The sequence below is a fragment of the Lissotriton helveticus genome, chromosome 3_1, assembly GCF_964261635.1.
Source record: "Lissotriton helveticus chromosome 3_1, aLisHel1.1, whole genome shotgun sequence".
NCBI lineage: Eukaryota > Metazoa > Chordata > Amphibia > Caudata > Salamandridae > Lissotriton > Lissotriton helveticus.
Genome location: NC_136061.1, coordinates 262303055 through 262325569, shown reverse-complemented (window position 1 = coordinate 262325569; position 22515 = coordinate 262303055). Strand labels below are relative to the sequence as shown.

The window sequence follows — 22515 nt, the reverse complement described above, 5'->3', positions numbered from 1 at the left end:
TTGTATAGCCCAAACTGCAGCCAATCAGGCGACAGCACCCACCAGAATGTTCTCCCCAGAGGCTCAGGCTCTCAGAGTTTCTCGCACAGGAGTGATGGTAATCCAATCTAGCCTATGTAACCTCTTTGGGGAGGAGGGCGGGTTGCATGTGAATCTATGAAAGACACCAATACTGGAGAACCACAGGTTACAGTTAAGTTACTATTGTTCTTCTCCAGTATTTGGGGTGTCTTTCATAGATTCACATGCCTGAATCAGAGTAGATAGCAGTATACATCCATGCTTGGAAGACGCTATTTGTAACAGAAGTCTGTACATACGAAAAAACACATAATCATATAATAAAATGTCACATTTCTAAAGGCATGAAATTTGCAGTTACATGAGAATGTACATAATAATAAGCATGAAAAAGCGTCTGAAAAGCAATAAGAGGAGGAGGGAACAGACGCTCACCCTATCTGAAAAGATTCCGCAGAACTGCTTGGCCCACTGAAGCATCAGTCTCGCTGGCTGCATCCAAGCAATAGTGCTTGGTGAAAGTATGCCTGCTGGACCAGGTCGCTGCCCTGCAGATCTGCTGCAGAGGAACCCCAGCGAAAAGAGCAGTCGAGGAAGAAACGGCTCTTGTCGAGTGAGCCCTTGGAGTTGCCTGTAAAGGTTTTCCTGCTTGTATATGGCAAAAGTCAATAGCCGCAGAGATCCATCTAGCTATTGTTTGTTTAGACACTGCATGTCCTTGTCGAATTTTCCCATAAGCGACAAACAATTGATCGGATTTGCGTATTGCAGAGGTCCTTTACAAATAGAACTTTAAACACCTTTTGATGTCAAGTGTATGCAACGCCCTTTCCTTAAGATGACTGGCTCGTTCAGGTGAAAGTCCGAAGGCACCTTAGGCATAAATTTGGGATTCGTGCGGAGCACTACTGAATTAGACGTGAACTGTAAGAAAGGTGGATGGACAGTGAAAGCCTGGACATCACTGACTCTTCTAGATGAAATCAAAGCTAACAAAAGAGACACTTTCCATGTAAGAAATATTAAATCTACTCTGTGAATTGGTTCAAAAGGGTGGCGCATGAAATGCGCTAACACTATATTGAGATGCCATGATGGAGGTGGATGACGTACCGGAGGAAACATTCTGAAAAGTCCTTTAAAGAACTGCTGTATTATTCTTGAAGAGTAAAGCGAAGTGGACCCATCCTGACGATATCTTGAAATGGCTGCTAGGAAAACCTTTAGAGTTGCGTGCGATAAACCTGATCTTGCCAGGTGTAAGAAAAAAGGCAATATCTGATCCGGCCTTGCTTGAAAAGGATGAATCCCAGCCGAGTGACACCAGATAATAATAATAATTACGCACTTATATAGCGCACGACTACCCGGAGGCATCTCGGCGCTTGTACGAATACCGCCGAGGAACCCTTCCTGGCCTTTCCCTGTGAGGAGCCTACTCCTGGGCACCCCCAAGGTGAAGTCAGGCATCCTCCGCGTTGTTGGGGCCGTTGTAGAGATTAAGCAAGCTATTGCGCAGAGGTGCAGAGTGGGGCTCATGATCAGAATAGGCACCGAGGCGAGAATTATCAGGTCCGAGGAAATTGAGCCCGAGACCCCCCCGAGCCGGGAATTGAACCCTGGTCCCGGCCAGACTACTGCATCAGGGTCTGCCGCTCTAACCATTGAGCCACACTTGTCTACTTCTCTACAGAATATTTTCCATTTAAGTCTCTATGTCTTTCTTGTAGCAGGTGCTCTTGCTTTGGGTAGTACCTCCTTACAATCTGCAGTAATATTCAGATGGGCGAATTCAAGGTACTCAGGCACCAAGCCGCTAATTTCAGAGAAGCCAGGTCCGGATGGTAAATCTGACCATCCTGAATGGAGAGGAGATTCGGTATTGGTCGAAACTGAATTGGTTCGCACTCCGATAGGAGAAGGAGCTCGGTGAACCAGTATTGACGAGGCCACCTGGGGGCGATGAGAATCAGGCGACACGGTTCTTTCTTCATCTTCCGGAGAACCCTGGGAACCAACGGTATCGGAGGAAAGGCGTAAGCATATATTTGATACCAGTTGATCGAAAACACATTCCCCTGAGAGTCCTTGTGGGGATGCCAGCTTGCAAAGAACAGGCATTTGCTGTTCTTCTTGGTCGCAAAGAGGTCTAGCTCTGGATGACGCCACTGTTGAAAAATCTGATCCACCGTTGGTTGATGAAGTTCCCATTCGTGGGTGGACACCATTGATCTGCTGAGGTTGTCCGCAAGAACGTTTTGCAGTTCCCGATACATGGACAGCCAAAAGATTGATTCTGTTTCGTATTGCCCATGCCCATATATCCTGGGCTTTTTGAGACAGACGAACCGACCGGGTTCCTCCCTGTTTGTTCAAATAATGCATGCTTGTAGTGTTGTCTGTGCGAACCAATACCATGGCCCCTTGAATGATTGCGCAAAAGGACTTGAGGGCTAGGAAGATGGCTCTTAGCTCCAAAGGACTGATGTGCCAGACCTTCTGTTGAGGGCTCCATCTCCCGCTGACCGTCAGCCCTTGAAGATGTGCTCCCCAACCATAGAGGGATGAGTCTGTGGTGATTGTGAAGTTTGGTGCGTCTTGAAGGAACGCGCAACCCTGTTGTAAATTTCTCTTTTGAATCCACCAGGGAAAACCTCCTCGGATGCGAGGGGTGATTCGGATGAGATCTTCGAAGGAGCCGGAGACCTGCAGCCATTGCAGGTTGAGTTCTTCCTGAAGAGGCCTCATCCTGAGGCGGCAATTCGGTATCAAAGGAATGCAAGAAGAAATCATCCCCAGAAAAAACTTGAACTGTCGGACTGAAACTGACCTTCTTGATAGTAAAATCCGAGCCATGTCTAGTATTCTTTCTTGTCTCTTGTCCGATACGAAAGCTCAGACCAGTTGTGTGTCCAAGGTTGCTCCCGAGAAAGCTTGTCTTTGGGACGATTCTAGCTGTGACTTGCTGAGTTTGATGGAGAGACCCAGTGATTGGAAGAGAGACAGACACCGTTGTACATGTTTGTCTGTGCTTGTGTAAGAACTCGCCTTGATAAGGCAATCGTCCAAGTAGGGAAATATTTGTATTCTCTCCAGCCTGAGGTGTGCTACTACTGGAGCCAGGACCTTCGTAAACACCCTGCGCGCTGAACGCAGCCCAAAGGGGAGGACCTTGAATTGAAAATCCCTGCCCGCCACTCTGAAACGCAGGAACTTCCTATGACGGGGTAAAATGGGAATGTGGAAATACGCATCGTGAAGGTGCATGGTGGCCATGTACTCTTCCGCCGAAAGAAGATGCAGTATTTCTTGGAGCGATAGCATCCGAAACGTTAGCTTTTTCAAGTACTTGTTGAGGGCACGAAGATCCAGAATTGGGCGCCATTCCCCAGGTTTCTTCTTTATTAGAAAGAACCTGGAATAGAATCCTGCTCCCCTCTGAACCTGACAGACTTTCTCGATTGCTCCTTTCTTTAACATCAGATTGATCTGGGAAAACAACTCTCTTAAATGAGCTGGAGGAGGGCCCTTTGGGGGAACATTTGGAGGAAACTTTTCGAATTCGAGGGCATGGCCCTTGGCCACAATGTCCAAGACCCACCTGTCCGACGTTATTGAGGACCATTTTGAGTAGAATTTTGAGACTTTGCCTCCAATTTTTATGTGGGAATGCGGCAGTAGCGGTGGCAGGTGATGAAACTCATTGTCTTTTATTTGAATCCTTTCCGCGGTAGGCAGGCTTTCTTTTGTTTTGGAAATAATTTGTGTTGCGCTGGCCGTAAGACTGGGTTGGGATTGGTAACATTGATTCTCTTGCCTGTAGGAAGATTGCTGATTATAACCTCCTCTAGTAGTGGACGATCCACGTACTCTCGCACCCGGAAAGGGTGGCTTCCGAAATTGTAAGGTGCCAAGGGACCTGGCTGTTTCCGTGTCTTTTTTGATTGTCTGTCAGGCTTTCTCTACCAGCGGGCCAAACAAAAATTCCCCATCAAAAGGCATGTCCAATACCTTAGCTTGCACCTCCTGGCGGAAGGAAGTCGCTTTTAGCCAGCCATGCCTACGCAGGACAGCAGGCCCCGCTAACTGTCTGAATCCAGTCGAAGCCACATCAACTGCAGAGTCAATAATCTCAGTCGAGATTTTCTCACCCTCCTCCAGTATTTTCATAGCTTCTGATTTGGAAGGTTCTGGAAGCATATTGATATATGGCGAGATGTCAGACCACATTTGCCGGTCGAATCTGCCCAGAATAGCTAATGCGTTGGCAGCCCAGACTGTAGTTGCTGCCATTGTAGATACATGCTTCCCAATAGCATCCAAACGCCTGCCGTCTCTATCCGGTGGGGCTGCGATTGGGGAGGAAGGATTTCAGGATCGCTTCTGTGCAGCTTGTATGATCACCGAATCCAACTTCGGGTGTCCTATAAGGCAAGCTAGGGACTTGTCAGGAGCCATATATTTTTTATCAATCCTCGGCAGTACTGGAGGGATAGATGCAGGAGTGGACATCACCTTAATTCCCTCTTTCCAGATGAAATCAATTATTGGTATTGACTTTACCTGCTTCCTTGGCTGGTCTTTGAAATCATAGAGGAAGCTTTCCTGTTGTGTAGTCTCTATCTGAATATAGAAACGTTGTGTAGCTCTTTCCATAAGAAGGTGGAATCCTCCAACATCCACTGGAGGTGAATCCGCGGTAACCGGAGGTGAAGGAGAAGGTGTTTGGACCTGATAATCGTCCCACTCCGACAACAAGGATCTGTCATCAGCTTCACCTTCTTCTCGCTCTTCTTCGTCAGAAGATTGGTGTTCTTCAGGCTGATGGGAAGCTACCGGCGGAGGAGACCTTGGAGACCTGAAATCAGGCATGGAGGTTTGCACCACAGGCGTAGGAGGCACAGAGTCCGCTGACTCAGAAGGTGGAAAACGTCTGTAATAGTCATTTAGCATGTGCTGTAGATTTGTTAGCAATGCTACCGGCATCTGAGCTGTGGGGACACTAGTAATCGGTGATATTACATGCTCAGGCGAAGGTTGGCCATCTTGATCGTCCTCTTCTTGGTACTTGATGTGCAATTCCAAAGGACTTGTTGCTGTTCCAAACGTTTCATCCAGGTCAGACTCTTCCTCGCTATCCGCAGAGTCCAGCAACTTGTCAGGGACCTGTAAGGGTACTGTTTGAGGTAACATGTGTAATGGAGATAAAGGTTTTAGTCCAGAACCGCGTCTCTGAAGCAAAGAAGGCTTCGGTGTCGATGTAAAAGCTGTAGGCGGTGACCAAACCTGCATGGTGGTACATGTAGACAGTTGCGGCGTCGACGGAGGCACCATCGACGGGTTCGTCGACGGGGGCTTGGATTCTGACGATGATAAGGTCGTCGTCCACGATAGAGTTGTCTTCGCTGACGAGGAAGGTTTCGTCGACGACGGAGTCTTCGTCGACGATGGAGTCTTCGTCGACGATCTTGTCGTCGATGGTGCAGGTGTCGTCACCGAGCTCGTCGACGACGGGATGGTCGTCGACGACGTTGGAGCAACCGTCGACGGTGGCGTCGACGATGAAGCTATCGTCGACGGAATCTTCTTAATCTTGGCCGTCGACGGGGTGCTGACGATGGCAGATGAAGATTCTCTCGTCGACGAGATAGGCTTGACTAAGACATAGACCAACGTCGACGGAGAAGACGCCGTCGACATTATAATCTCTGGTTTAGGCGAAGATAAAGTTACCGTAGACGTTGCGTCGACTAAGGAGTCGTCGTCGACGACAGGGTCTTCTTCTAAGGTAAAGTCTTCTCAGAAGTTGATTTTTTAGGTAAATCTCGGGGGTGTAGATGGCAAAAGTTTGCTCTTAGCAGGGGGAGTAGCCTTAGAAGTGGAAGGCCTCTCAGACCACTTAGAAGATTGATGTTTCTTCACAATCTTGGCCCCAGGAGAAGATAACACCTCTGCAGCAGCTCTCTTCCTAGAAGCTGTAGTAGACCCAGAGGCAATACTGCCTGCCTCAGAACAAGGATTATCTTGATGCTTGAGCTTTTGTAGCCACAAAAGCAAGCGGCCCTCCCTGTCCCTGAGGGTCTTCTGAGGGAAGGTCCTACAGATCTTGCAGTCCTTCACCTGATGATCCGGGTACAGGCAGTAAATGCACTTCTTGTGGGGATCTTCCTTGAAAAGCCGGAGCTTACCACAAGAGTCACAAGGCCTGAATAAAGATTTCTTAGAGGAAGACATCCTAAAATCCAGAATCTTGAAGGAAAAAAGAGAAGTACTGAGCAGAGCTCAGGAAGATTCCCTTCACACGACGTGTAGTAGACAATCTGAGAGCCTGAGCCTCTGGGGAGAACTTTCTGGTGGGTGCTGTCGCCTGATTGGCTGCAGTTTGGGCTATACAAAATGACTAGGATAGTCATGAGTGTGGAAGTTTTTTCTCCTGCAGCTTGGGCTACTTTACTTCCTGGTTGGTTATTACCAGGTTTTTTCTATGTTATTATGGCATATTATTGCTTTTTTATGTACCGTGGGACTCCCACTCCGACGACGGGGAATGATTCAGGCATGTGAATCTATGAAAGACACCCCAAATACTGGAGAATCAAGAAAGATCTGAGGTAAACCATCTCACCTTTAAAAAAAAAAAACTGCCACCACAGACTATCTGAGATGATGTCGTTCACAGTCTTAGTTAAACAAAACCTCACTCAATCGTCTAAAATGAGCTTTCAAATGCTACTGTAATCAAGTGTGGGATCAAGGGCTGCAACAAGTGTACAAGAAGCAGCATGACAGAAGAGAACGTATACCTTCAAGGATCAAATACTAACTGCATCTTGAAATTGTACTTCTTCAAAGATTTGCCAAGCAGGAAGAAGGTAAAACTAGTTACTTTAGTGGAAAGCGGACAGATTTCTGTCACCGTCACTATTGTACTCTTGTCTTAGGACTGCTCTTTGTACTTCACAGTAGGTTAGAAATGCCTGCATTGCAGTCAGGATCAGAAACAAATACTCTAAAAATAATTAATCTGCCACTTTCAGATTTTGAAGAGGGACCCTGAGCAAGCATCCACTCCTCGGGCACTGTCCAACAACGTACCTGTGCATCACCAACCACCCCAACCCAGTTGCCACGTGTTTCTTTTGCAAGTAAATTTGGAGCATGGCATAAGCATCGAAAGAGTACAGCTGGGTGGTGTTGTGAAGCAATGAGAGCAGCATTAAATGTAATGGAGTCACTATGTTCTTTTATGCTATTTTTCATGCTATCTTCTTTCCTGACTTACTGGAGACCTAATTCCACAGCCCCGAATAGGCACAGAGATGGATACAGAATATGCCACAAAAGACTCCCTGGTCAAAAGCTGGATCTTTCGGATAAGATGCATCCAGTGAGTCATGCTTGCAAAAGGCATGGAGGTTTGGTCAAGTGTCTGTACAGCATATTTAATCATTGGTTGCTAGCCTCTGGGAAGCCACCAGTAGATTAGGACGATGCTTGTTTCCACAGCACTGGCAAGCAAGTCAGTGTTGCCCAAATCAAAATGTAAGATCTGCCCAGCCACCGTGAACAGTTTGAGCAAAGGAGTTATGCAAGTACTCCGTCAGCATGTCAAAACAACACTCCCAATATCCCTAGTTGTATAGCAGACTAGAGGGCAAGAAGTGATCAAAAAGCACTGAACTAGACTGCCTGAGGAAAAACTCTCTTGCCCATGGGATCAATATGTTTAGACTATCTGTCTGGTGTAGCAGATGTAAAATAGGTTACATTGATCTTCAGAAGTTTGCACCACCAGGATCTCAGATCATGTAGGCTGTGGTGTCAAGAATATGGGTTCCCTATGGCGTACAGAAATGGAGAGATAATTGCGGGGCAGAAAATGGTTTTGAACAGTTGACATAATCGGGTCTACTAAAGACTAACTAAGCTGCAACAGAGGTTCTGAAGTGGAAGCTCAGAGTTGATGTATACGTCAAAATGTTAGGCTTGTTCTCCTCGGTCTGCAGTGGTAAGCCCAATACCTCTGCTGCCCTATGAACCACAAGAGCAAAATAGGCACTTTCCTTGGTCAGAGGAATTAAAGACTAATCTCAAGCGGATTCAGTCGGTGTATCAAAGCCATTGCATGTATGCAGAAGGTATTTCTATATCACAAACCTAGCCAAACGGCAGTGGAGCACTGTACATGGTCAAGACAAGCAAAAAGTCAATGAATAAGGAGGTCAGGTAGATATGCTGTGGATGGTTAATACACTGTGATGGACACTGGCATTTTGTAAATCAAGGTACAGACAGACATGAGCTAATGAGGAGAAAGCAATTATTCTGCTCCTGTTTGCCTTCATCATTATGTTAAGAGTGGCTTAAGGCCATGTACAGCCTTTGAATTTGAACCAAAAACCGCTTTCATTCTCCAGAAATACTGTTGCTGAGGAAAGGAAACCAGAGGAGAATCGTCCACAACTTTTGGGTGTGCTTTTGTGATGGTGTAGTAACACATGTAGTTTCTCGCTGAAGAGTGATCGAGGTCCAGGGCAGGCACCGAAGTCAGATGTGAGAACGACATCATTGGAGCCAGCGGCAATGCGGGTAGAACACAAGGTTCGACGAGGCCTGTGGCAGAGGATCTGACGCACAGCCTGGCACTGGTGGTGTAATAGGCTGACTTTGCGCAGATTCAGTCCCTGCGAGGGCAGGCCCACAAGTGGAAGGTCCATGGGGCGAGAGAGACTGAGTATAGATTATTATCTACAGTATAGCCTTCTTTAGCTCTGAAAATTGCTGCAGAGTCAACAATGGCCCGGGAACAGGGGCCACATCAGCTCCATAGTTAGCATTGGAAGTAGAGGCATGAAAACCTAGAACTCAAATGCTGAGTGTGTGATCTCTCCCTGAAGCTGGTGCGTCTGAACATCGGTGAGTCATGGTTGTTTCTTATGCCTTTTCTTTGACCTGTCCTTCAACTTCAGCTTTAACTTTCTTAACATGGGCAACCTGGATTGAAACCAACCTAATTTCTTGCATTCGGCAATGTAGAGTTTGGCTTCCTGCTCTTCATGTGTATCAGAAAACATTTGTTGAAGGACTTGAAGTCATGCTTGGTACCGAGACACTATAAAGAGATGTCATGTATTACAGATGTCACACGAGCAACAATAGTTGAAGTTTGTCATCTTCCAGGAAGACGTCTTTGCACATGGTCAAACATTTAGGAAAACCAAAACTGTGGTTAAAAAAGCATTGGAAATGCAATAGGTCTCGCATTAGGAAAGTTTGAGCGATTGGTATTGTAAATGACACTTTTTTTATTTATGTGTTGGTTTTGAAAATAGCAAAATTAATAGCTTTGTCAGTTACAATGTCAATAGTTTTACCTTTCGCAAATGTGACACCTATAGCATTTGTAATGCAATGTGTGTTGTATTTACGTGACTTAGATGTATTGATATTACAAATAACAATGGCTTTTAATTTTGTAAATAATGTGGTGGTGGATGCGGTGGTGGTGCATGTGGTGGATGTGGTGGTGGTGGATGTGGTGGTGGATGTGGTGGTGGATGTGGCGGTGGATGTCATGGTGGATGTGGCGGTGAATGTCATGGTGGATGTGGAGGTGGTGGTGGATGTGGTGGTGATGGTGGATGTGGTGGTGGATGCGGTGGATGTGGTGGTGGTGGATGTGGTGATGGTGGATGCGGTGGATGTGGCGGTGGTGGATGTAGTGGTGGTGGGTGTGGTGGATGTGGTGGTGGTGGATGTGGCGGTGGATGTGGCGGTGGATGTGGTGGTGGATGTGGTGGTGGATGTGGCGGTGGATGTGGTGGTGGATGTGGTGGTGGATGTGGTGGTGGATGTGGTGGTGGATGTGGAGGTGGAGGTGATGGTGGATGTGGTGGTGGATGTGGTGGTGGTGGTGGATGTGGTGGTGGTGGATGCGGTGGATGTGGTGGTGGTGGATGTGGTGGTGGTGGTGGAAGTGGTGGTGGATGTGGTGGTGGTGGATGCAGTGGATGTGGTGGTGGATGTGGTGGTGGTGCATGTGGTGGATGTGGTGGTGGTGGATGTGGTGGTGGATGTGGCGGTGGATGTCATGGTGGATGTGGAGGTGGTGGTGGATGTGGTGGTGGATGCGGTGGATGTGGTGGTGGTGGATGTGGTGGATGTGGTGGTGGATGCAGTGGTGGTGGAAGTGGTGGTGGATGTGTTGGATGTGGTGTTGGATGTGGTGGGGGATGTGGTGGATGTGGTGGTGGATGTGGTGGTGGATGTGGTGGATGTGTTGGCGGTGGATGTGGTGGTGGTGGATGTGGTGGTGGATGTGGTGGTGGATGCGGTGGTGGATGTGATGGTGGTGGATGTGGTGGTGGATGTGGCGGTGGATGTGGCGGTGGATGTCATGGTGGATGTGGAGGTGATGGTGGATGTGGTGGTGGATGTGGTGGTGGATGTGGTGGTGGATGTGGTGGTGATTGTGGTGGTGATGGTGGATGTGGTGGTGGATGTGGTGGTGGATGCGGTGGATGTGGTGGTGGATGCGGTGGATGTGGTGGTGGTGGATGCGGTGGATGTGGTGGTGGTGGATGCGGTGGATGTGGTGATGGTGGATGCGGTGGTGGTGGTGGATGCGGTGGTGGTGGTGGATGGGGTGGTGGTGGATGGGGTGGTGGATGTAGTGGTGGTGGGTGTGGTGGATGTGGTGGATGTGGCGGTGGATGTGGCGGTGGATGTGGTGGTGGATGTGATGGTGGATGTGGTGGTGGATGTGGTGGTGGATGTGGTGGTGAATATGGTGGATGTGGTGGTGGTGGATGCGGTGGTGGATGTGGTGGTGGTGGGTGTGGTGGATGTGGTGGTGGATGCGGTGGTGGTGCATGTGGTGGATGTGGTAGTGGTGGATGTGGTGGATGTGGTGGTGGATGTGGCGGTGGATGTCATGGTGGATGTGGAGGTGATGGTGGATGTGGTGGTGGATGTGGTGGTGGATGCGGTGGATGTGGTGGCGGTGGATGTGGTGGTGGTGGATGCGGTGGTGGTGGAAGTGGTGGTGGATGTGTTGGATGTGGTGGTGGATGTGGTGGTGGATGTGGTGGTGGTTTAGGTGGTGGTGGATGTGGTGGTGGATGTGGTGGTGGATGCGGTGGTGGATGCGGTGGTGGATGCGGTGGTGGTGCATGTGGTGGATGTGGTGGTGGTGGATGTGGTGGTGGTGGATGTGGCGGTGGATGTCATGGTGGATGTGGAGGTGATGGTGGATGTGGTGGTGATGGTGGATGTGGTGGTGGATGTGGTGGTGGAAGTGGTGGTGGAAGTGGCGGTGGATGTCATGGTGGATGTGGCGGTGAATGTCATGGTGGATGTGGATATAGCGCATACTTATGGCATGACTAAAAAAAAAAGCAAGCTGGTTCTGAGACGCTGCGGGCTCTTAACGACTGAGATGAAATCAGCAGCATTCCTGGATTTCTTAAAGTTTGTCGGAGGGGAGGGGGGCCGTGGGCTTTGCAGCACTCATGAGGCGGTTTTATAAATTTTGGTTATCTATTCTTTGTGTGCAAGAGATGGGGAGATTACCAGTGATGGAGGGCGCAGACCTTTGCAGCTGTGAGCGCATTCAATTAATGAAAAAAGAAAAGAAGACACGGCCGGCCGGCCGTGAAACTGAAAGCATGGCCGGCTGGCTTGCAGCTGTGAGCGCATTCAATTAATGAAAAAAGAAAAGAAGACATGGCTGGCCGGCCGGCCGTGAAACTGAAAGCATGGCCGGCCGGCCGTGAAAAAGCCTTTGATGCAGCAGGGGGCGGAGCGGGAAGAGCTGCTGGCGGCACCAAGCTGATGATTTGTTGCTGTGCACGCGCATTTTAACTAATTGCGCTTGCGCATTGAGTTAAAAGTATACATACACTGCATCAAATCGCCAGTCTAGGTAAGCTCTGTTTAAGCCCCTATAGTCTCGCTCTGCTCAATGCGCATGCGCATTGACAGGCGAGACCTAAAAAGCACAACTGGTAGCAGCAGGGCTCAGGGTTTCTGTAGTAAGGATGCAGGAAAACAGGAACTGATTTTAACCAACGAAGGAGACTCTTAAATGTTGCTCTAAAACAAGGGGACATCTCAATCACAAAAAATAGAAGAGTAAGGGCAGGTAGGGAGTCACAACGTATACTAAAGAAAACAAACCCAAAGGGGATACGCTACAACATACAGGCGTGTGACGGAAGCTAATCACAGCTTGATATCCGAACTGTGGGAAGAGAAGAACTACCAACCCATATTAATTTTTAAAAATGCGGGTCAACGTAGATTTCACAGTGAATAGTGCACAGCATGCATCAGTGGCTGCCCCACTGTGAAAAGTTCTGGAACTCTATAGGACTTAGTTAAAGTAACAATGTTAACCGTTCACCTAGTCTGCACCGCAAACTAATTGGTTTCTTGGTGCTTCACTCCTGCCTCAGTGGTGCTCATTTTATTGATTTCAAAAGAATGAACGAGTCAACCCCGCTTGTCCTCTTAACGCAAGATGTAAATCAGTCTCCCCACAGTAAAAGGCTTTGACCATGAAAGGGGGGTGAGGGGGTTTATCATTTCGCTGTACCTTAAAAAATTAAACGAAAAGTTTTTTGTTTTTTTTAAATGCATCCCGTTTTCTTTTACGGAAAACGGGCTGCAATTTTTTTTTTTAAGCTGCTTTATTTAAAAGCAGACCCAGACATGTTGGTCTGCTGAGCCCATTATCAAGGGGGTCGCAAAATGTGAGTGCCTCATGAATATTGATGAACCTTGCATTTTGCGACCGCATTGGGAATCGCTAACAGTGTCTCAGACAATGTTGTACATTTGGAATTGTGATCGCAAATTGCGACTCGCTATTTTTTGCAATTTGCGAGTCGCAATTCCAAATGGTCGTACATCTGGCACAAGAAGTACGAAAAAAAAGCAGTTTATCTCCTTGCATAAGTCAGACACAAAAAACAAAAGTGACACCGTCTGCAAAGTAGTAATGGCCTGCAAACCAATTTTCTCAATAGCTTTGGTGCTGTACAAGGCTTTCACTAACCAGCAACTACGCCTCAAATATCACAAAGTCAATCGCCTCACCCTGAAGTTATCGGTTGACTTGGTTGTTTCTCTCTGGCTAGAACGCTTCTGTTGACGTCGTATCTGACTGTGACTGCTCTCGCCCTCCCTATAATCCACAGTTCACTGCAGGAGCTGCATGCTGCATCAACTAGGAAATACGCTGTGCTAGGCAATGACGCAATAAATTTAACAAATGCACTAAATGCAAAATACAGTTAAAATGTAACTGAACATAGTTTATCAGTTTATTTTCATTTACATTGATTTTTTTATGCTTTATGCTCTAAAGACGTTTTTAAAGGAAGGTTTTTTAAAGTTTTTTTAATTGTTTTACAGAAAAGTATCCAATTAGCACATTAGTGGTCAAAGTAACACAGTGCCACAGAGACATGGTTGATTATAAAACTTGGTGAAAGACCGAATGATGCTAGTGATATTATTTTTGTGGTAGCAATTGATGACTGTAAGATACTCTTTTGATGGCTGATCTACGGGTCCCTTTCTGATTTTTCACCATTGGACAATTTTGATAAGCGCCTTAGAGCACAAGGGCAAACACATATTAGCAGTACTGAAATGAAAAATCAGTCTGAAAGAAAACAAAGTGATTAACTACTTTCAAATATAATTTGAATATATTATGGACCTCTTTTTAATATCTGGGTATGCTATAGGTGCTATTGTTTGAATTTACGTGTGTACCAAATGGGTTGTACACCTGGGCCGACCGTGTGTGCAACATTTATTCCCCTTTTTGCTAAATACTTAAGTACTTTTGGCAATAAGCTACACAAATGCTACTTTATTTTCTATAATAAACACCTGTGGAGTGTGCTGTGTTGATTAATGTTGCCTCATAAGTATTTCATTTCTTGACAAAAATATGTTGACTTTAAGTCACTCCTACACACGACTGCACTTTGAGTACAAGTACTAATAGTTGTTCCATTGCAGAATACACTCAGAATTCTGCGTGTGAAGAAGTTGCTGAAAACTTTTGCAAGAACGACATTTCCCAGAATACCCAGTACCAAGCCGACTTACTAGGCATGCAGGCTCTGCCACAGGGAAATGTGGTGCTGAACTACGAGGAGACTGTAGATTTGATCCAGTTGTAGACATGTCTCGTGGAAGTCTACAGTGCTGGGGACTGCGGCTGCTGCTATCCACGCTGCCTGAAAGTAACTGCATGACTAGTACCATTATGTATTGTAGTTATTTAAAAAACAACATGGCAACAACAATACTACTGTAATCATGAATCTATTTCCAAGTAGTATATAACACCTTTAGCTTATAGTATGGAAAATCAAAGTACCATACATGAATGGACTTTCAACACATAATACAAGTGATTTCAAAAATGATACATAGATTCATATATGAATCAAACGGTGTTGAGCGTCGACGTTTCGATCCACTGTAGGTTTACACAATCCACAGGACCATCATCAGGACAAAAACGTTGCACATTTATATCTAAAAATAGTAAATATATCCACAATCAATATCTTTCATATCCCTGCAAAACAGGTATCGTCTACTCACCCCAAAGGAAAATAATAATAACAACCAGGGTGTGAACCAGCATCATGCAACAAAGTGCACCCATATAAACAGAGGACCAGAGTGTGAAAATAGTGCTCAAAAAAGAATTAATGAAAAAAACAATCAACCTAACATCTGAATCTTACCAATGACCTCCAGCCGGAAGTCAATAAGGTACACAGGACCTAGATTTCCCAAAATCTACAAGGCAAAATAACACCAATATAGAACAGTGCTGTAACCAGCATTATTAACTCCTTACTCATTACTAACCAATGAAGACCATACTTACAAATAAGTTGCCACAATGCTCTCATTTACATAGCCTGTTAATAAGAGTAGACAATATAACAGCACGATAATATAGAAATGACTGCACTTAAAGGAGGCTCAACCCATTCTCAATATTGTATATACTCACAAAAAATCAGATCAATTTCCTCTATTGATCTACAAATGTAAGAGGACATAGAATTAGTTCTATATATCATCTCCCTGTCAACCTCGTCACCAAACGAAACACCCAAAAGTGTATGAAGGCTCTACAAATCTCTCAGTAAGAAATCCTCTCAAGCGTCTTAATTATCTATGAAGTACAGAAGTCGTGTTAATCATCACAAACTGATCAACCCAACCATCGTTCACCTTATTTAGAACCGCCTAAACAGTCCAGGATGGCTGCTATTGATAAGATACTTTGTATGGCCATTTTAATATGTTAACAATTTCTTGACAAAGTGTAAGACATGCCTCATAGAGATCCATGTTATATTAAGTTCAGACTTACTAAGGAAGCTGCAGGTAATAGATTATGAAAAGAATATCAGTTGTTTTGCCATTTCAAGATGGCCGCGGTATTCGGGACGTGGTTGACGTCATTACGTAGACCGATAGTGTACACACTTCGGCAAAAACTTTTTGGGCACGACTCAGATCATAGGACTCAGGTGGATACTAACACCGATTTCTGGTGTATCCAAGTAAGTTCATGAATAGCTTACGCGGTTCTAGATAGCGTGGACAATGACTTGGTCAGACTTACTTATGACACTGCTGGCGATGGATTGTGTAAAGAACTACAGTTGTTAGGCCATTCCAAGATGGCCGCGATAGTCGGGACGCAGTTGACGTCATCGCGCAGACCAACAGTTCACATAATTCGGCAATGGCGGTTTGGTTCGACTCAGATCGTAGGACCCAGGTAGATACTAACGCCGGTTTTTGCTGTACCCAAGTAAGTTCATGAATAGTTTAGGCGGTTCTAAATAAGGTGAACGATGGTTGGGTTGATCAGTTTGTGATGATTAACACGACTTCTGTACTTCATAGGTAATTAAGACGCTTGAGAGGATTTCTTACTGTGAGTATTGTAGAGCCTTCATACACTTTTGGGTGTTTCGTTTGGTGACGAGGTTGACAGGGAGACGATATATAGAACTAATTCTATGTCCTCTTACATTTGTAGATCAATAGAGGAAATCGATCTGATTTATGCGAGTATATACAATATTGAGAATGGGTTGAGCCTCCTTTAAATGCAGTCATTTCTATATTATCGTGCTGTTATATTGTCTACTCTTATTAACAGGCGATGTAAATGAGAGCATTGTGGCAACTTATTTGTAAGTATGGTCTTCATTGTTTAGTAATGAGTAAGGAGTTAATAATGCTGGTTACAGCACTGTTCTATATTGGTGTTATTTTGCCTTGTAGATTTTGGGACATCTAGGCCCTGTGTACCTTATTGACTTCTGGCTGGAGGCCATTGGTAAGATTCAGATGTTAGGTTGATTGGTTTTTTCATTAATTCTTTTTTTAGCACTATTTTCACACTTTGGTCCTCTGTTTATATGGGTGCACTGTGTTACATGATGCTGGTTCACACCCTGGTTGTTATTATTATTTTCCTTTGGGGTGAGTAGACGATACCTGTTTTGCAGGGATATGAAAGATATTGATTGTGGATATATTTACTATTTTTAGATATAAATGTGCAACGTTTTCGTCCTGATGATGGTCCTGTGGATTGTGTAAACCTACAGTGGATCGAAACGTCGACGCTCAACACCGTTTGATTCATATATGAATCTATGTATCATTTTTGAAATCACTTGTATTATGTGTTGAAAGTCCATTCATGTATGGTACTTTGATTTTCCATACTATAAGCTAAAGGTGTTATATACTACTTGGAAATAGGTTCATGATTACAGTAGTATTGTTGTTGCCATGTTGTTTTTAAATAACTACAATAAATAATGGTACTATATAATAATTCCATGCATTGATGAACGTTGGATCACTGATTTGTGACTCACTGTAAGTTAAAAATAATCACAAAATAATTCCTAGGGGGACGCTTGTGTATTGCTGTTATTAACTATACCCAGTCCTCATGGGATAATTGGGTGGCTCTATTGGATTTAACCCTCACTAACAGATCACCTTCAGCCTGTCCGCTAGTTCTATCTTCTTGGAATGACCAGCTGAGCCACCACTTTGCCCATCTTCTTGCAGCACGACCCTGTCACATCTTCGGAAAAAGCCTTTGTCGCACGGCCTCTGGGCAGCTTCTAGATGTAGAAGCACACTACTTTTAAATCAATTACAACATAACCCAGTCTTCCTACTATAATTGATGCAACTGCACCAACTAATGTGTTCTTCCCTGAAGTGCAGCTGGATTACAGCAGTCTCCCAGGTAGATTTAGTACAACTGTGGTACAACATTCAACGGCCAGAACCTCCAGCATGACGTGATAAGGCGAAACGCATAATAATTGCAAAATCAGTCAAGGAGTGCGATGAACACAATATTTACCATTTTGGCCGCAGAAAAAAGGTCTCCCCGAAGACAGCAAAAAATTGGCGAATTCTTCTTGGCTGTACGCACACACATCACTACAAGCCGCCATACAGCCATAAATGCTCAGGCCGTGATCAGGCCACGGTGACGGCCTCAGTGGTGCTCCCCTCTACCCACACATGCAAACCGTACTGTTACATCTACGGGGTAAAAATGGAGTATAATGGCAAAAATGTACTTCCACGTGCCTTAGTAGTGCACATTAAGAAAACCGACTTGCTGACGTTTTGGGTTCTACTTGTACATGGAGATGAAGTAAGTTACAACCACTTTGACTCCCAGCATGCCATCCAGGTACTCAGCCTGGATCCTGATGAGCCGACATGACCTCCGCCCCCCTCAGCATCTGAAGATCTTTGTACGGAATGAACACTCCTCAAGGCCATCCCTATAGGAGTGCCAGGAATAAGAGAGTTTAGGCAAGTGTCCCTCCACAAGAAGCATGCAATATAAGAGTGCCTTTGTTGTGCGGTGAAGCCACAGAATCATGCAATGACATATGGTCTGAACATAGCAGAAGCTACTTCTTGCATTACGGCATAGCACAATATTCATTTTCAAGGGCTTCAGTATATAGGAAACAACAAAGTCATCTGAGGTGAGATTGTGTGTTGTGATGTCGTTGACTGTGAGACCCTGTTTAGTGATACTGGGACCATAGAAACGATGTCCTTTCATGTCATGAGCAGTGAGATAGTATATAGTGTGATGTCGTTTTCAACAGTACATTGGGTTCTCATCAACAGCGAAGCAATGGCTTCTGTGATGTCATCAGAAATAGGACTGTTTTCTGTGATGTCATCCGCAGTGAAAGCATTCCAATATGTAATCAGCAGTGAGAACATGTGTTATTGGGCTTTAGACAGGGAAACGATTGTCTGTGGAGTCATGGCGTCCTCTACTATCTCATCAGTAAGGAGGTGTCAACTCTAATTGTAGAGTGAAGTCTGCAATTACCCACAGTGAGACTGTAGGGTGCTGTTATGTCACAGTAGTGTGACAATTTTCTGTAGAGTCATCAGTATTGCCATGTGTGATATCATCAGAAATGTGGTATTCTTTGTAATAGTACAATGGGCCCTGTGACATTTCAATCAGTGAGGGGGTGGATTCTGCGATGCTTTCTGCACTAAGACCTCTAATAAAGAACTAGAGGGCTGGAATACTACATGGATAAAGCATGTCACCATCTATACTGGCAATTCCAGTTAATCAATTGCAAATATGGTAACTGGACCTAGAAACGCTGTGGCGCTTTCAGACATTGGGCTACAAATGTGAAGTGGAAAAATGAGAGGCATTTTACTGTTTAAGAAAAAATACCAATTCAAACTAATGGGCGCCAATGTACATCAGTAACCATACTCAAAAGCAAATGGAACTATCTGAAATGAGTCAAGGTGAACTACTGCATATGTTCAGAAGTTTATTTCAGCAACTGGATCAAGAGAAAAACATGTGCAGTTGGCCATTCGGAATTCACGCTACGGATAAACAACATGCTGCTGGTCTTAAGCTGTGGAAAGTCAGCGTTCCAAGTGCACAGCGCAGACTGCAGGAACCATCTAAACGTGTATAAATACACTGCTTCTTTGATAATGTTCTTTCAAATATTAGGGAGAATTGTGCTTCACTTGTTTGAGTCATCATGTAGGTATACTCAGACCCTCCAGAGAATATAGTGCACAAACACTCTCAGACACTTTATAGGTGCCTATTTCAAAGTGGAATACCCTGCTTAAACAGTTTCCATTGATTTAAGGCTGAAAAGTAATGATCACAAGAAAAATAAAGTGCCTTAATAATGCCACAAGCTGCCCATTTTGGTGCAGCAAAATTTTCAAATCTATTGCACAATATCCTGGGAGGCCTCAACAGCACAAATCAGAAAGAACATTCAATCCAGCTCAGAGAAGCCAGTTAGGCTTGGGGGCAGGTGGGAGAGGCAGGATATGTCAAGCCCAGCTGGCTCCAAAGAGCTGGCTCTGGCTCGGCCATCGGGTCCTCATTCTATTCCGCCAGTGCAGCACAGGGACGTACTTCTCTGACCTGAAAGGAGAGTGACACCACACCAGGTATGTGGAGATCTCTGTGCCTTCAGCAGAAATGGTGTCATGCCAGCTCAGCTAAAGGCACTGCTGCTTTGCGAGCGGGCACCATACTTACTTCAAAGTTTTGTGTTTTTCAAACACAAGCTCCCAAGCGTGTGTGGAAAAACAAAAATGGTGATTTCTTTGGTTTCTGGTTCAGGACCCGGCATCCTTTCACTGAAGGTTACAAATAAAAAATTATACACAGGAACGTGTGCTGTGTTTCTATGTTTCAATTTTAAAACTATCAGGGTTAACAAATGTCACTCAATGCAATGATATGAATTAAAATGTACTAAACTGAAACACAGAGTTTGAATAAACATCTTTTTTTTATTTTGAAGAGTTTTAATTTTTTTCATGATATCTGCTGTATGATTTATTTACCACATCTTTACATGGTTTGACGTGGCCTTTGGCTGTAGAGTCAAGCCGGACACCTGGATCAACTCTAGCTCTCAGTATGGCTGGCTTGCCAACCACCTAGGCCGTCATTACGAGTAGCGGAATTCATCCCATAGCACCAACTTTGGAGGAATACTGCCACCCACAAAAATACAAGTGTCCCCGGGCCCATGGGTATATAGGGTCTGCAAACTCCAGAGCAAATAATTCTGGGCCCGGAGACACCTAAGCTGTCTTCGCAAGCAGCAGGCGACCTGGACCCCGCCCGACCAGGGCAGCCCCCCTGGTGAAGCAGACAATGATGCCCCCAGAAAGGCTGGTGTCTGACCTAACCAGCCCCACACATGCCTCTCCACACCCATCCCCCTTGGCTGTAGCCCGGTTACATTCTGACTTTTCTTAGCAGGAAGAAAATTGCAGCGGTTTTTCTCCCTGGACTAGTGAAAAAAAGCACATACAAGGAAAGTTGGTATTTTCGAGTCTATGAATTTATTTAGAATTACAGGGAGATAAATTGCGATTGCTGGAATTGTGCAGACACACAAGCTGGAATCGTGCAGAAATACAAGCTGGAATCAGAGTCCAATCCTCGTTATTCCACTACCAAAGTCAATTTTGCAATGAGGTACTTAGTAGGTAGGTATTTTCTTGCTACTGCCCATAAAACATACCACACACCAACTGTGGGAATGTAAATGTGTGGACTTGTAAAGCTCACAGCTGCCCGTAAGCGTCCTGGCGCTGAATACCGCTGGGGAACCCGTCCTGGCTTTCCCTGTGAGATGGTATCTCCAAGGTGAAACCAGGCATCCCCGCGTCTGTGGGGGGCCGTTGTAGAGATGAGGCAAGCTTAATGCCCAGAGTTGCCGAGTGTGATCCCTGGTTAGAGGAGGCACAGAGGCGAGAATTATCGAGTCCGCTGACCCTGGTCCACGACCCTGCCGCGTCGGGAATTGAACCCTGGTCCGGGGCCATTCTCTGCTTCCGGGTCTGCCGCCTCTAACCAGTGAGCCACACCACTCCACTCCAACACACATTGAGATAAAACTCCCAACATAGACCCAGCACAGCCAGAATATACCACTAACTGGTTACAAAGGTATCCAGCAGTCCTATACCATCAGCTACTGACCACAATAGACATTTATTTGGCCTTGGCGGGCAATGGGCACCTGTACCAACCGGGGAAACGTGTAGGCAGTTTAGTACCACAAATGTTTTTGTTATTCATTGAAATTGACACACATTCCCTACTGACTACACAAAGCCAAACCAGGCCCTGGCCTGCGATGCAAATGTTTGGAAAGTTACAGCACCGTGGACTACCGAAATAATATAATAACCTACTATCTATCATGGCTGCCACCGCGAACTCCACTCAGCCTGTTTGGTAGAGTACTATGGAGTGGTAGACAAGCAATTTAGATTTTATAGAAAATTTAAAAAAAATCCGATTCTGAAACGCCATCCAAGGCTGTAAAGTATGGGTTGGGGTCGTTGGAAGCCCGGATCTGCCGAGCTAATCACGCTACGAGCCCGAAGCACGAGGGTCGCCGCAATCATGCTCTTGAAGAGGGCGTCCGGGGCCTTCGCCGCCATGTCTGCGGCGCGCGAGCCGCGGATGGCGGCACTCACGCGCCGCGTGCTGAGCTATGCCTTCATTTGGCAGAACGATCTGTGTTATTTCCATAAGAAGTGCCGTCATTATTTACCTGCGGAAAAGCACCACGGGCCCGCAAAGTATCACTAGACACGGCTTCGCATCAGAAAAGATGAATTATTCACCGCCTCCCGTCGCAGGCCCTCATTATTTCTGGCGTGCCAAATTGCGGACAACATTCTACCTCCAAAAGCTATTTTCTCAAATAACCCTGGCGAGGGAGGCTGCGCCGGCTGACAGGGGATCTCCAGTCGGGGCCCCGGCCCCCCTGGCCCCACGGTAGGGCTCGCCAGAGTACGGAGGTTGAATGCTCGCGCGCGGTTTCCAAAGCGATGCTTTTGTTTCCCGCCACTGAAGCCTGGCAGAGCGTCAATGCTGATTAGGAGCCAATATTAAAAGAGAAATTATCATCAAAGTCTATGGCGCCGCTGCTGTTCACCACTAAGCAGCAGTCCCGGACCTCGCGTGGCCCTGGCGATGCGCCAGTTCGTGACGCGCATTTGTATAACGTGTTAGTGGTGTGGGCCAGGGCTTTAAGTGGGATGAAAAAACTGGGGGGGGGGGGGGGGGGGTCAACGGGGCGTGGCCAATGTAATTAAGGGCGTGGCTTACAAAAAGTAAACTATAAATCTGTGCTTAGCATAGTTTGCTGCCTGACTTGTACTTTGCTGTTTTTGTCATTGCATCCAGATATATGATACTAAAAGTGACATCGTACCTAAAACAAGTCACGACTATTGGCTTTGTCAATGGTTGTTCGTTGTATAAGATAAAAAAGAAGCAACTATGGCTTGTATACAATATTGAAAAATCTCCCACATAAAGCCCAGGTGACCCACTACAAT

General features: G+C 45.8%; 1 protein-coding gene across 6 annotated transcripts in view; it reads right to left on the bottom strand.

The window, feature by feature from the left end:
• Positions 1-22515, bottom strand: part of ACACA (acetyl-CoA carboxylase alpha) — a 1199721-nt gene that overhangs the window by 483911 nt on the left and 693295 nt on the right. The gene's annotated exons all lie outside the window — the stretch shown is intronic.